Source organism: Sycon ciliatum, chromosome 11 (assembly GCF_964019385.1).
Source record: "Sycon ciliatum chromosome 11, ocSycCili1.1, whole genome shotgun sequence".
NCBI lineage: Eukaryota > Metazoa > Porifera > Calcarea > Leucosolenida > Sycettidae > Sycon > Sycon ciliatum.
This window is the reverse complement of record NC_088653.1, coordinates 27,260,443-27,272,534: the sequence shown is the minus strand read 5'-3', so window position 1 is coordinate 27,272,534 and position 12,092 is coordinate 27,260,443.

Below are 12,092 nucleotides of genomic sequence, written 5' to 3'. Positions count from 1 at the left end.
GCCCTACATGCATTCCGCCATACACTTCGCATTCATACTCATTCTTCCAAGTGGCTTCACATTATGATCTTGTGTTTGAAAGCCCTATTTGAATAGTGTGGCCAGCTGTATGTGGCCAGCTGTGTTTGATGGTACGGTACGGGACAGATACGGGATAGCGCCAGGCGTGACACAAACACACAAACAAACAAACACCAAATTAAAGCTGCGTGGACCCTGGCTAGCGCCAGACGTGACTGAAGTAACGTCTTCTGCACAGCTACGGGAATAAAGGTCGTCCCTCGTTAATACATAATCTCTGGGACTTGACAAATGTTATGTATTAACGGGGTTTATGTACTAAACGAAAGTGTACATAACTTGCTTGTGTACCGGAATTTTTCACTTTTTTCAACTTTTCTGAGTGTTTCTTGCTACCTCGACTAGGCAGCGAGATATTCTTGATTCCCTCGATATAACATAAAAATTATGTTATAACGGTCACAGTTAGCGAAGATTCTACAGTTTACATGATACATGCCCAGCCGCGCCTGTACAGTCACTCGGAAAAAAACAGAGCTTTGTCGGTTTGTGATGTGCGCTCTGGTTTCTGAGTTAATTGCGTCCACAAGTAAAAACTAGAACACGATGTACCTCCACTGGAAGGCCAAAAGACCAACAAATTATGTACTATTGAGGTAGATGACATGCGGGTACGGAGAAATGTTATGTACTAACGGGGTTTATGTACTAACGAATTATGTACTAACCGACAAAATTTGTATGGAAGTGATCACGTTTCGTCCGGGACTTGAGATTTCTTATGTACTAACGGGGTTTATGTACTAACCGGACTCGTATTAACGGGGGACGACCTGTAATGTACATTTATTGGGGATAATACGGTACACGTGAGCCTCCCAAGTTTGGTGGTGTGTGGCTTTGCGCTGTCATATTGCAGTAAGGCCTGTATTTCCAATTGTCCTACTGGTCTCGTCATCATCCAGTGATATTCGGCATTTTTGCTCCCTTGGGACATAGCTCATATTCATCTCACTTGCGCTGTCCTTCCCCTCTTTGGACCATACTGTCCAGAGCCTTTCAAGTCGGAAGGTTGTTGGTTGGCGCCTCGTAGCCATGTTTGAGCTAGGTGCCAGGTCATTGACTGTCTCAGTACTCCTTGTTAGTTTTGTGCCAGGTTGTCACGCTTACTGACTGTGTGTGTACTTCAGAAGTACCATCTGATTACTTTGTAGACAGTTAGGTATAACTCGTGTAAGATTCCCATTGTATCCATGTTTTCATTGGCTCACCATCTCTGTTCAGACCATCTCTCTTCAGACCATCTCTCTTCAGACCATCTCTCTTCAGACCATCTCTCTTCAGACCATCTCTCTTCAGACCATCTCTCTTCAAACCATCTCTGTTCAGACCATCTCTCTTCAAACCATCTCTGTTCAGACCATCTCTCTTCAGACCCGGATGATCTCTGTTCAGACCATCTCTGTTCAGACCATCTCTCTTCAGACCATCTCTCTTCAGACCATCCCTGTTCAGACTATCTCTGTTCAGATTATATTTTTCTTTTCTGAAATCAAGAACACTTTGTGTTGTCTACGCATCTGATATTTTGTTGCTTCTTAGGATGTTATTCAGAACTATGGTGGAAAACACGCACCTGGCAATTTGGCGGTAAATACACGCCGGATAGTAATTACACAACAGGCAGAAAGGAGAAAAATGGCTGTGAATACAGTTTAATGTTGAGCCAGACATGCCTGGACGAGGTCGGTAGGCGCAAGGTCAAAGTGACGACGGTGAACAGAGCGTGATCCGTGGACGCAACGGATGACAGATTTGGCAAGAGAATATACCAAGCAGCACCGCAGCCCACCTAAAACCCGGCTATAGGCAGCGTTGCGTTTGGTGGCCAAACCGTGCACCAGCCTCTTGATTACCATGGCTGCTTCTGGGCCAATGCCATCACTGTATGTATGTGATCTACAGGTTTCTGTGCACTTGAATATGTTTTGTTTCATCTGGCGATGTTTGCATGATGCATGTAGCACCCTATTTCAGTCCTTTTTGCTGTCGTGCCCTCAACTCGCACTCGAGGAGGCCAAAGCAACTTGCTTGTGGTCCCACCTGCTAGCACTGCTCGTTGTGCTAAGCGCCTAACGCACGCTGGAGCCATTATGTGGAATATATTGCCACCAGCAGCAAAATGTTCAAATAGGTATTTGGATTTTAAATCCCAAGCCTTGCAGTATAATTATATTATCAGCGACATAGGTTTTCCAATGCTCACTGGATTGATATCTGTTCGTTGCAATCAACCTTCCGTTTTTGCTTTCCTTTCTATTTTTCTCTTGTATCTACTTTTCCACAATATCCTTTAACATGTTATTCACAGTGGGTCCAATGTTATTAGGCATTTTGCCTGTTTTGATTTCCACTATAAATAAAGTATTCAACAACAACATCAACATCAACAACAACAACCTCAACAACAACAACAACAACAACAACAACAACAACAACAACAACAACAACAACAACAACAACAACAACAACAACAACAACAACAACAACAACAACAACAACAACAACAACAACAACAACAACAACAACAACCTCAACAACCTCAACAACAACAACAACAACCTCAACAACAACAACAACAACAACAACAACAACAACAACAACAACAACAACAACAACAACAACAACAACAACAACAACAACAACAACAACAACAACAACAACAACAACAACAACAACAACAACAACAACAACAACAACAACAACAACAACAACAACAACAACAACAACAACAACAACAACAACAACAACAACAACAACAACAACAACAACAACAACAACAACAACAACAACAACAACAACAACAACAACAACAACAACAACAACAACAACAACAACAACAACAACAACAACAACAACAACAACAACAACAACAACAACAACAACAACAACACAACAACAACAAAAACAACAACAGGAGGAAGAGAGGAGACTCTTCTGAAAATTATTATACTTTTAAATACGTTTGTCAGCAATTCATTGCGGGTTATAAGCGCGGGTCCCTGGTTCAAGTCCTGGTGGTAACAGTAAACATATTCCTTCAGACTTTTCTCATTCACGACATTCTCCTCAAACAAGTGAATAGTTTATTAATTGGGGATCCCCGTGTGCTAGTTTGTACATGAAGTGTGTGGGTAAAGCAGTGTTATTATTAATAAATAATCGACGAGGAGACAACAATTTTATAATAGCTATAAAGAGACCAAATTCCGCTGTCATCGCCACACTACAACAAAGTCATGAAGGTTTACCAAAATCGATTTTCTTGTCACAATCAGCTCTCACTTCACTTCTATTGTCTCACCTTCCCTCATTCCATTTTAGCACTTTGTTTTGTTCTCGTAACACATTATTGAATGTTTCTAAATCATTGATTTAGCATGGTTATTCTTCAGTCACGGCTTTCCACTGATGATTGTGACAAGAAAATCGATTTTGGTAAACCTTCATGACTTTGTTGTAGTGTGGCGATGACAGCAGAATTTGTTCTCTTTATAGCTTTCATTATTAATGATATTTATTCTTCTTTGACTAGTGAATTCCCAACAGGCGACAGCGCCTTTTTACAGGGTGCCCTAGAGATATATTGATGGACGGGCGAAAGTCAGCAGATTGCAGCAGTGTGGGCACCATGGGCGCGCAAGGTAAAGCAAACTCGCAGAAGAGGATTAGCAAGTTCATTCAGGCAGGGGTAAACAAATACATAGGTTTTGAAGTTGAGGCGTTTCTCGTGTTCCCAACTGGGGCATGGACGCCGTACGCTTGCGGTTTATGCGTACCCCGAAAACATGCGCAGGTTTAAAAAAAAAAAGCAATTTGACTCGTGTTTACGGCTTTCGATGCCTTTGAGTACTATTTTTTTGACCCCGCTGCTACACATCTGCTACACGCTGAAAATCCCAACATGTAGGAAAGTTCATTTCGGCGTGTTTCCGTACGCATGGCGCCCCAAAGGCCAGCGAAAATATGCACAAAGCAGGGTTTCATGCGTACACTCGAAAGTTGTGAACATCACTTTACAGTGAGGACTGCGTCCCACCCGACTGTGTCGATTTACAGGAAGTGTGAGTTACGAATCATACCGCTTGCATGTCTTTATCTCTATACATTTCCTCATATAATTTTCTTCATCTTTCTCTGAGAACTGGACCTATAGGCCGGTAAGAAGGCAATCATGCCTGTGCAATTGGTGAAGTAAAATAAAAGTCAACAACAACAACAAGTCTGAAGAAAATTTTGAGCGGTCTGTGCTGAGACGACGGCTACCCCAGTATGGCCCAGTGGTTAATGCATCGCTGGCTACCAACGAGGGTCCCAAGTTCGAGTCCTGGTGGGGACCATCAATTTTTGCTCCAGGCATTTCCCGTTTACGTCTTTCCCTCAAACCAGTGAGTAATCCGAGCGTTTGTATTTCTTCTACAATGTTCGCCTACATAATAGAGAGCCTTGAAAGACATAAGTCACATACTAGACATTCGTGTAGTTAGAAGACTACTTACCGGGTTCCATAGGCCCGCCATGATGCCAAACTTTGAAATAGTTCGAAGAGAAATTCGGTTTACGATAACCACTGCAACAGTAGAATTGCCGCTGATGGCGAAAGAATGACAACAAATCCAGCAGCCGTGCAAATATAAGTGGAATGAACAAATCCAACTGTATTACTATCCACAACAGTTTACCTAGCAATATGATATTATCCAGCGCAAGAAAAACAACAGTTGCAATTACTCGCTGCTCGTCAAGACTGAGACCATACTACTTCCACACTGTGTTTTGTACTGCGACAAGGAATCGCCGGCTAGAACATTGCATGCTTCATTTCAGGTACACCGGTACGCAGTGTACATGTAAACCGGGACATGTACGGTGGATCATACCCTACAATAATGGGATCCCGAAAAAAAAATCAACTCGAATGGTTCAACGTATACAATGGCTGTGTTTACATGAAGCGTTTCAACCCGAGTGCGTAGATCTACGGCCAAGGTCGCAGGCCAAGGCGCGTACTCGTAGCGCCGAGGCATGCGCCCGCGGCCGTACGCACGAGGCCTTGGTTCAGCCGTAAAGTCCTGCCAGACCTCTAAAAAGAGGTGATTTAGCTTTTTTAAACATGGTTGTAAAATGACGCTTTTTCAGCCACTTCTCGGCAAGCTACGTCCAAATGAATTGTTGCAAGTGGAAGTGCTATCCTTCAGCCCGTTGTCTCAAAAAAACGGGAATGATCCCACTTTGGAAAGTGTCCTGAATCATGTCCTACTTTCATAGTATTCTCAGGATTCAAATAATGTGTGTGTCATTTTAAAATGCCATCACAAACTGGGATATTCGGTCATCAATGTTCTGAAGTTGATAGATATCACTTCAAGGACTGACAGTGGATGAAAATAAATCTGTCAACTGCATTGTATGCTGCGAAAGCCGTGTTTTTGTATTTGTAACTAGTACTCACTAGGGAGGGCCCAAATATGCTCAAAAATTTCGCATATTATGCGTTTCGCATATTGGCCACTTGCTTCAAAATATGCTTGGAAATCACACAAAAGCAGGAAAATATGCTCGCAATATGCTCGAAATATACTCGAAATATGAACTGATGTCAGTGATAATTAGATAGGTAGCATAGCACCGCAGCCATGTTTTCGTTCTCACAGAGTGTATTCCGTGACCTACTGTTCTTCATCATTGTCTTTAGTGATGGCAGGACGGCCTGACGTCGTCCAAAGGCCCTGCGGAAGCAATTCACTGCCCTCCTCGTCCATTCAGGGGCATATTTTACACATTTTACACAAAATGGCAAAGCACCCACCACTAGTTATACCGACGTGGCAGGGAGAATTAAATTATATTCACCAAATGTTCTGGTCAATGTTGATCTACGATAAACTGGCTCTCATTTGCCACCACCCATGTTTCGATACAGCCATCCGGAGCGGAGAAACAGCCAGAAGAAAAGCAAATTTTACACATTTGTTAAAAATGCCAAATGTTAAAATAGCCAACTCACTTCGTATGATTGTGGTTCAGGTTTGCAGGTTTGCAATAGGGAGGTTTCGCTCTACGTAATTACGTATGAAAATCCGTATGTCGTACGCGCCGGGGAGCGAGGGCAACTTTCATACGTAAATCTCTCTACGGATTTCGTTACGAAAGCTCTTTCCTACGTTGGGTCCTCCGTAGGACTTTTTGAAATATTTTTGGCATTTTCCGCATTGGTCCATGGCAACATTCAAGCCGCGCGAAACCCAAGGTACACACACCGTACACCACGTGCAAAATGTCATGGAAAACGCGGTTTCGGTTCATGGTGCATACGGTGGGCGCATGCAGCCAACACGTCTCCAAACCAACAACGCATGTTTAGCAGTCGTGGAGAAATCACGTAGAGCGAAACCAAGAGTACATATAGCAATAAAAACTGCTTTATGGCAGTTTTCTAAAAAACGTTATTGTGTTCTAGTCCATGGACCCCGTCTAAAAAGTAAGAAATTAACGAAATGTGATTGCCGAAAATTAAAATTTCACACAAAACCTCACAATTATCACAACACTTGAAATGCTGTTTTCAACACTAAACTTGTACTGCACCAACAATTGGCAACATGCATGTCATGCATGCATAGGAAAGAGGATCACGAGGAGAAAAAGGTCTTCTACATGTAGCTTTTCATTCTGTGTGTGATTATTGTGAGGTTTGGTGTGAAATTTTAATTTTCGGCAATCACATTTCGTTAATTTCTTACTTTTTAGACGGGGTCCATGGACTAGAACACAATAACGTTTTTTAGAAAACTGCCATAAAGCAGTTTTTATTGCTATAATTTCTTTTGTTTTTTCTGTCACCAATCAATGGAATGCCCAATATGTAAATGATGGCCTTCACATCATATCAATACAGTATTATACGCATTGATGTGCAAGCCTTTTCTTGCAGAAAATGGCACTAGCATGTTCGTCTGCGGGGCCCGGGGGAAACATGTGAGTAGGGGTGGACCGTGGTGATTAGGCCTCGACCAAATATGCTTGCGCATATTTCCGCATATTTTGTGAGACAGTTCATATATGGCATATTGAGCGAGCATATGATTCAAATATTCTAAAGAAAATGAGGACAAAACATTCATGTTATGGACAAAATGCGTTCAGAAATGCCTTTTATGGATGAATTTGGAATGGTTGAGGCGTTTGCAACATTTCCCCAGGGATGAACACTATCGCTACGGTTGCTGGGGACACACTTCCATACTATTCTGCATGTGTTTTGATTTGCACCATAAGCATGATAGCCGTGAAGCCAATGAATTTTCCAAGGTTTTAATTTTACAGAAATGATCTACACTTTCTGCTTATGTCGAGCATATTTTGGCATATCTTTTTGCATATCTTGCTAAGCCTTTGGCATATCATGGCCGACGCCCCGTTTTCCCTGATATGCGACGAACATAATAATAAAAAAAGAGCATATTATGCTCTTTTTTAAGCATATTTGGTCGAGGCCTAGTGGTGATACTTTTTTATATGGAGGTCATTCTGTGCATGTTGCTGTAGCAGAATTTCATTACTCTGTCATAAAATTGGCTTGCCTTTCAGATATTTCAGATTTCCCCACCCTCGATCAGATTTATTTGAGAAATGTAACCAGGTGCGTGTCGCAGATGTTTTTGTTGATTCTGTGTTTATAATGGTTTATAATCATGGGTTATCGTGATAAGGTCATCCTGCATCATATGGCACTGAAATCGTAATCCTGTTGATGTCGATACAACTTTTGGAAGTAGTTCAATGACGTTAAACTGTTAGTCCACGATTTTCTAAAACAACACAGCAAAGGAGGAACAATAAACATGTATTAAAATGTAAACAAATACATTGCTGAGTCTGACACCTCGTTCCAACAACTACACTGATCCTGAGGATAAAAGGGGCAAGGCTATGGTTGGAGGTACTGAGAGATAAACAAGGCACTCCATAATAATAAAATCTTACACATCTTTTGGTGAGTATGGATGATATCCAGTCGAACCTCTTTAGGACGAACACCAAGGGACCGATGGTATTTATTCTGTGAGTTTGTCTTAACCTATTTTATAACCAGTGAATACAATTATTTCTCCAATAGACATACGAATAGATTTCTTCTACAGCGAAAGATTCTAAGCCACACCAACTCATTGACTACATTGTAGTCTCGTATGAAACAAATGAGTCACTAGAGAGGTTGTGCAAAACGAAAATGCAACTTCGCAAGAACTTTCGCAACTTTGGACGCGAAACTTGCAGGGAACGCGAAATGAACTGTCGTAGGAAATTTCGTGAGATCGGGTCATGGCGTACGTGCACTTGGCCCGCGCAAACTACGAAAATGTGCAGAACGCAAAGTTCGTGCAAAAATTCGTACACACTTTCGCAAGGACTGTAACGAATTTTCGTTCGAATTTTCGTTTTGCAGAACCTCTCTATCTACTGAACCTTTCTTTAGCAACATGACGGCAACTGAAACAGCAACAGAGAAAGTACGATACATGTACAGCACATTCTTGCAGGTACTACAAACAGATTGCAGATCGTAATTCTTGCTTTGGCGGCACGAAACTTTATTTGGGGCAGTGCAATCTCGGCGGTACTCACAAATAATAAATCAAACCGCCCAGACTCGAGTAAACAAATCCAATCCTACAAGAAGGAGATCTTCACGAGACGAGACTGCGCCCATTGGCTTGTTTCGTATGAAGCAAACAAGTTTACTGAAGCTCTCCACAATGGAGATTTTCCCTGATATGCGAATTTAATTTGCAAACTCGGTCAATGGGTCCTTGAACCTTTCCCTCCAGATTGGGAACTGCCAACGATAGTATGCCACTGACCAGTGCCTTACTTGTAACGTACCAATGTACAATGATTATGAGTATTTCGACAACACATCTAACATAAGCCTTACCGCCAAGAAGGTGAACTCGCGTTCTTCGCACACTGTAGACAAGGGCAAAGAGATAAAAATGGATCTAAATCCGAATAAAATCAGCACACGTTTCCGTAAATGAAGGGGTGAGCATAAGCAAATGAATCGAAGGAAACCGGTCAACTCAGAGATCACCTGTCAGCGAAAGAGATCCTGTCAGCTTTTCCATTATTTATTACATTCCGCCCAAAATCAGCACACTTTTCGTAAATGAAAGAAAACAAGCAAATGAATCAAAGGGAACTGGTCAACTCACCTGTCATTGAGTAATATTCCGCGAAAGGAGGTCTCAGCAGCGCCGAAACGAAATAAGCCAGGCCAGGAGACGAAATATCCGAAACAGCTCATACAAGAAGCAGTTCCAAAGAAGGAATCCGGAAGTTCCTCGCGCATGCACATCCGAACACGGACTGCACTGCAACACAATGTCTGCCGTGGACGTGCACAGCACGCGGCTACCACCCGTTGGTAGATCTAATACCGAGCACTTTACGTAGAGACTTACGTAGCCTAAGTGAAATACCGAGCACCTTACGTAGAAACTTACGTAGCATAGCGATGTCGTTTTTTCTGCCATGTGAACACAATAATAGAAAAGCTGACAGGATCGCTTTTCTAAATGAAAACCAGAGTGTGCAGGCAGCCGGAATTCCGTGATTACATCATTTTAGTGATGTAGTGCGTTCAAGCAGGATTCAAGCAGCTGCTAGCGCTAGCTCATATAAGGTATTCTACCATAAAGCCTTTTTTAGCACAATACAACTTGCATGCTCTATATTAGAAAACATCTACACATGTCTAAGAAAAAAGCACATTACTCACATACAAAGTTGTAGTAGTCTCCCGCCCTTGGGGCCCAATGCTTATTTGGGCTCACTTGTATTGTAAACTGTCAAATCCTATATATAGGATTTTTTGAAAAAATTCCAATAATCATGACCATGCTTCAGCCCGGGATAAGTTGTGTGCCTAGATTGTATTGTAACTTTGTAAGGTGTTAGGGCACTATCAGTAGGTTCTCTACAGAAGTTTTCAAGAGTGCCAGTATTATCACTTGACTTATAGGGCCGTTTTAGTGAGGACCTGTCAGTTTTTTCTCGGATCCTATAGGATTTGAGTATTCTGCATTATCCAGAGTGTTGTAATGGATGCAGATGATGATAGAACTGCCAGGGAAAGTAATATAGAATGCCTAGTATGCTGAATAAGTACACAGATACCACTGAATAGATGTCTGTGATTGATTGGGGAGCACTGCCACAGGTTGGAATATTTAGTGCTTTGAACCGTACTAGCATCTGCGCCTTTGATCCTAGAGGGTGGCGGCGTTCCCACGACGGATGCGGAAAACTGGGCTTCCAGCCGAGTCTCACGCGAACCGTGAAATTTAAATTTATTTATTTATTTAACCGTACTACAGAGGAAGCTTCACCCCGAAAATTGGCCGATCGGCTTTTTTTTCCTTTTTAGAACTTAGTTTTACGTCGCAAAATCCAAATGGGAATTTCTTCCCAATGACAAGGTAGCGAAGATCTTAAAGGGCAACTGAACGCCAAAAATAAGTATGGCTTCTCCGAAGGGGAATTGGGCACTGATTCCGATGAGCTATGTCTCGAGCCGATCAGAGAAGAGGAACCGTGTTAATTTCATAAATAACACCTTCCATGTTTGGAAATTGGGCTTGATGACGTGCGAACTGCTTAACTGTCAGACAAATCTCACCTGTTAGTGTTCCTCACTAGCGACTAGTGACTAGAGTTGTTCGTCCACGAAATTTGCAATATAGCACTACGGTACCACCAAGAGTAGGTAAGTTGGCATAGAACAACAGCTATGCAAAGCCATGTTCATCCCTCTTCACTTTGGAAGGCAGAACAAGCACCCTTCATACCTCGACATTGCCTTGGAGTTTAAGCAAATTCACCATGAGTTTTCCAATTCGCTACAATCGATCTCGGGGTGATGATCGTGTCTTCTTCATCACCACTGCAGCCTGGACAGCCTTCGGGAAGACATGTGTCACTCTCCTGCTCAACAGATTCCTACATCTAGATTTGGTGACCGTCAGGGAACGAAATAGAGCTGCAAAACACCAAAGTAATTGTTTTCTTCCATTCAATTACACTGCTGAGCATGCACAGCATGGTGACAGCTAAGCAGTTCGCACGTCATCAAGCCCAATTTCCAAATATGGAAGGTGTTATTTACGAAATTTGACACGGTTCCTCTTCTCTGATCGGCTTGAGACATAGCTCATCGGAATCAGTGCCCAATTTCCCTTCGGATAAGCCATACTTATTTTTGGCGTTCAGTTTCCCTTTAAGAGGGAAGAAAAGAGAGAGAGAGAGAGAGAGAGAGAGAGAGAGAAAAGGAAAGAAAAAAGTGTGTATGCACTGGAAATGATAGTCAGCTGGAAATCGGATCCAATTTGTCAAACATGGCATTTGCTACTGTTGCATGTAGTCAACGAGCAATTGCGTAGGGTACTGCTGCAGCTTTGAAGGTCTCCAGCGTTGTGCTGGAGCGGACGTCTCCAGGTAATCTGTTCCATTTACCTGTAACGTTGACTCGACTTGCCAGCGTTTGTTCTTGCAACTGGAAGACTGAGTCCGTCCTGCTGCTGAAGGCGGATTTCTCTGGTCATTTGTGGAGTTATTAGTTCTGTGACGGACTGCGATGTCTCACCGTGCAGGCTCTTCCACACAAGAGCTAAGGTGTTCTGGTGGAAGTGCTCTGACACCTGGAAAACTCCCAGCCGGGTCAGCAAAGGTTCAGCTGAGTGGCGCGTGGCCACACCGTAGACAGTTCGGACTGCTCGATTCAGGAGAACCTGCAGCCTCCTGGTCTCAGCACTCGACAGTGAGCCACTGAAAGAGGGCGAGGCGTATAGGGCGTCTGGTAGTACAACGGAGGTCACGTACTGTGCCCTTGCAATTTCACTGAGGCAGCAGCGTGCGCGCCAGAGTGCCCCGATTTTCTGAGCCATCTTGGCTGCCACTTTGTCAAAGTGCTCCTTGAATGTCAAAGTGCTGTCCACGGTCACTCCGAGATA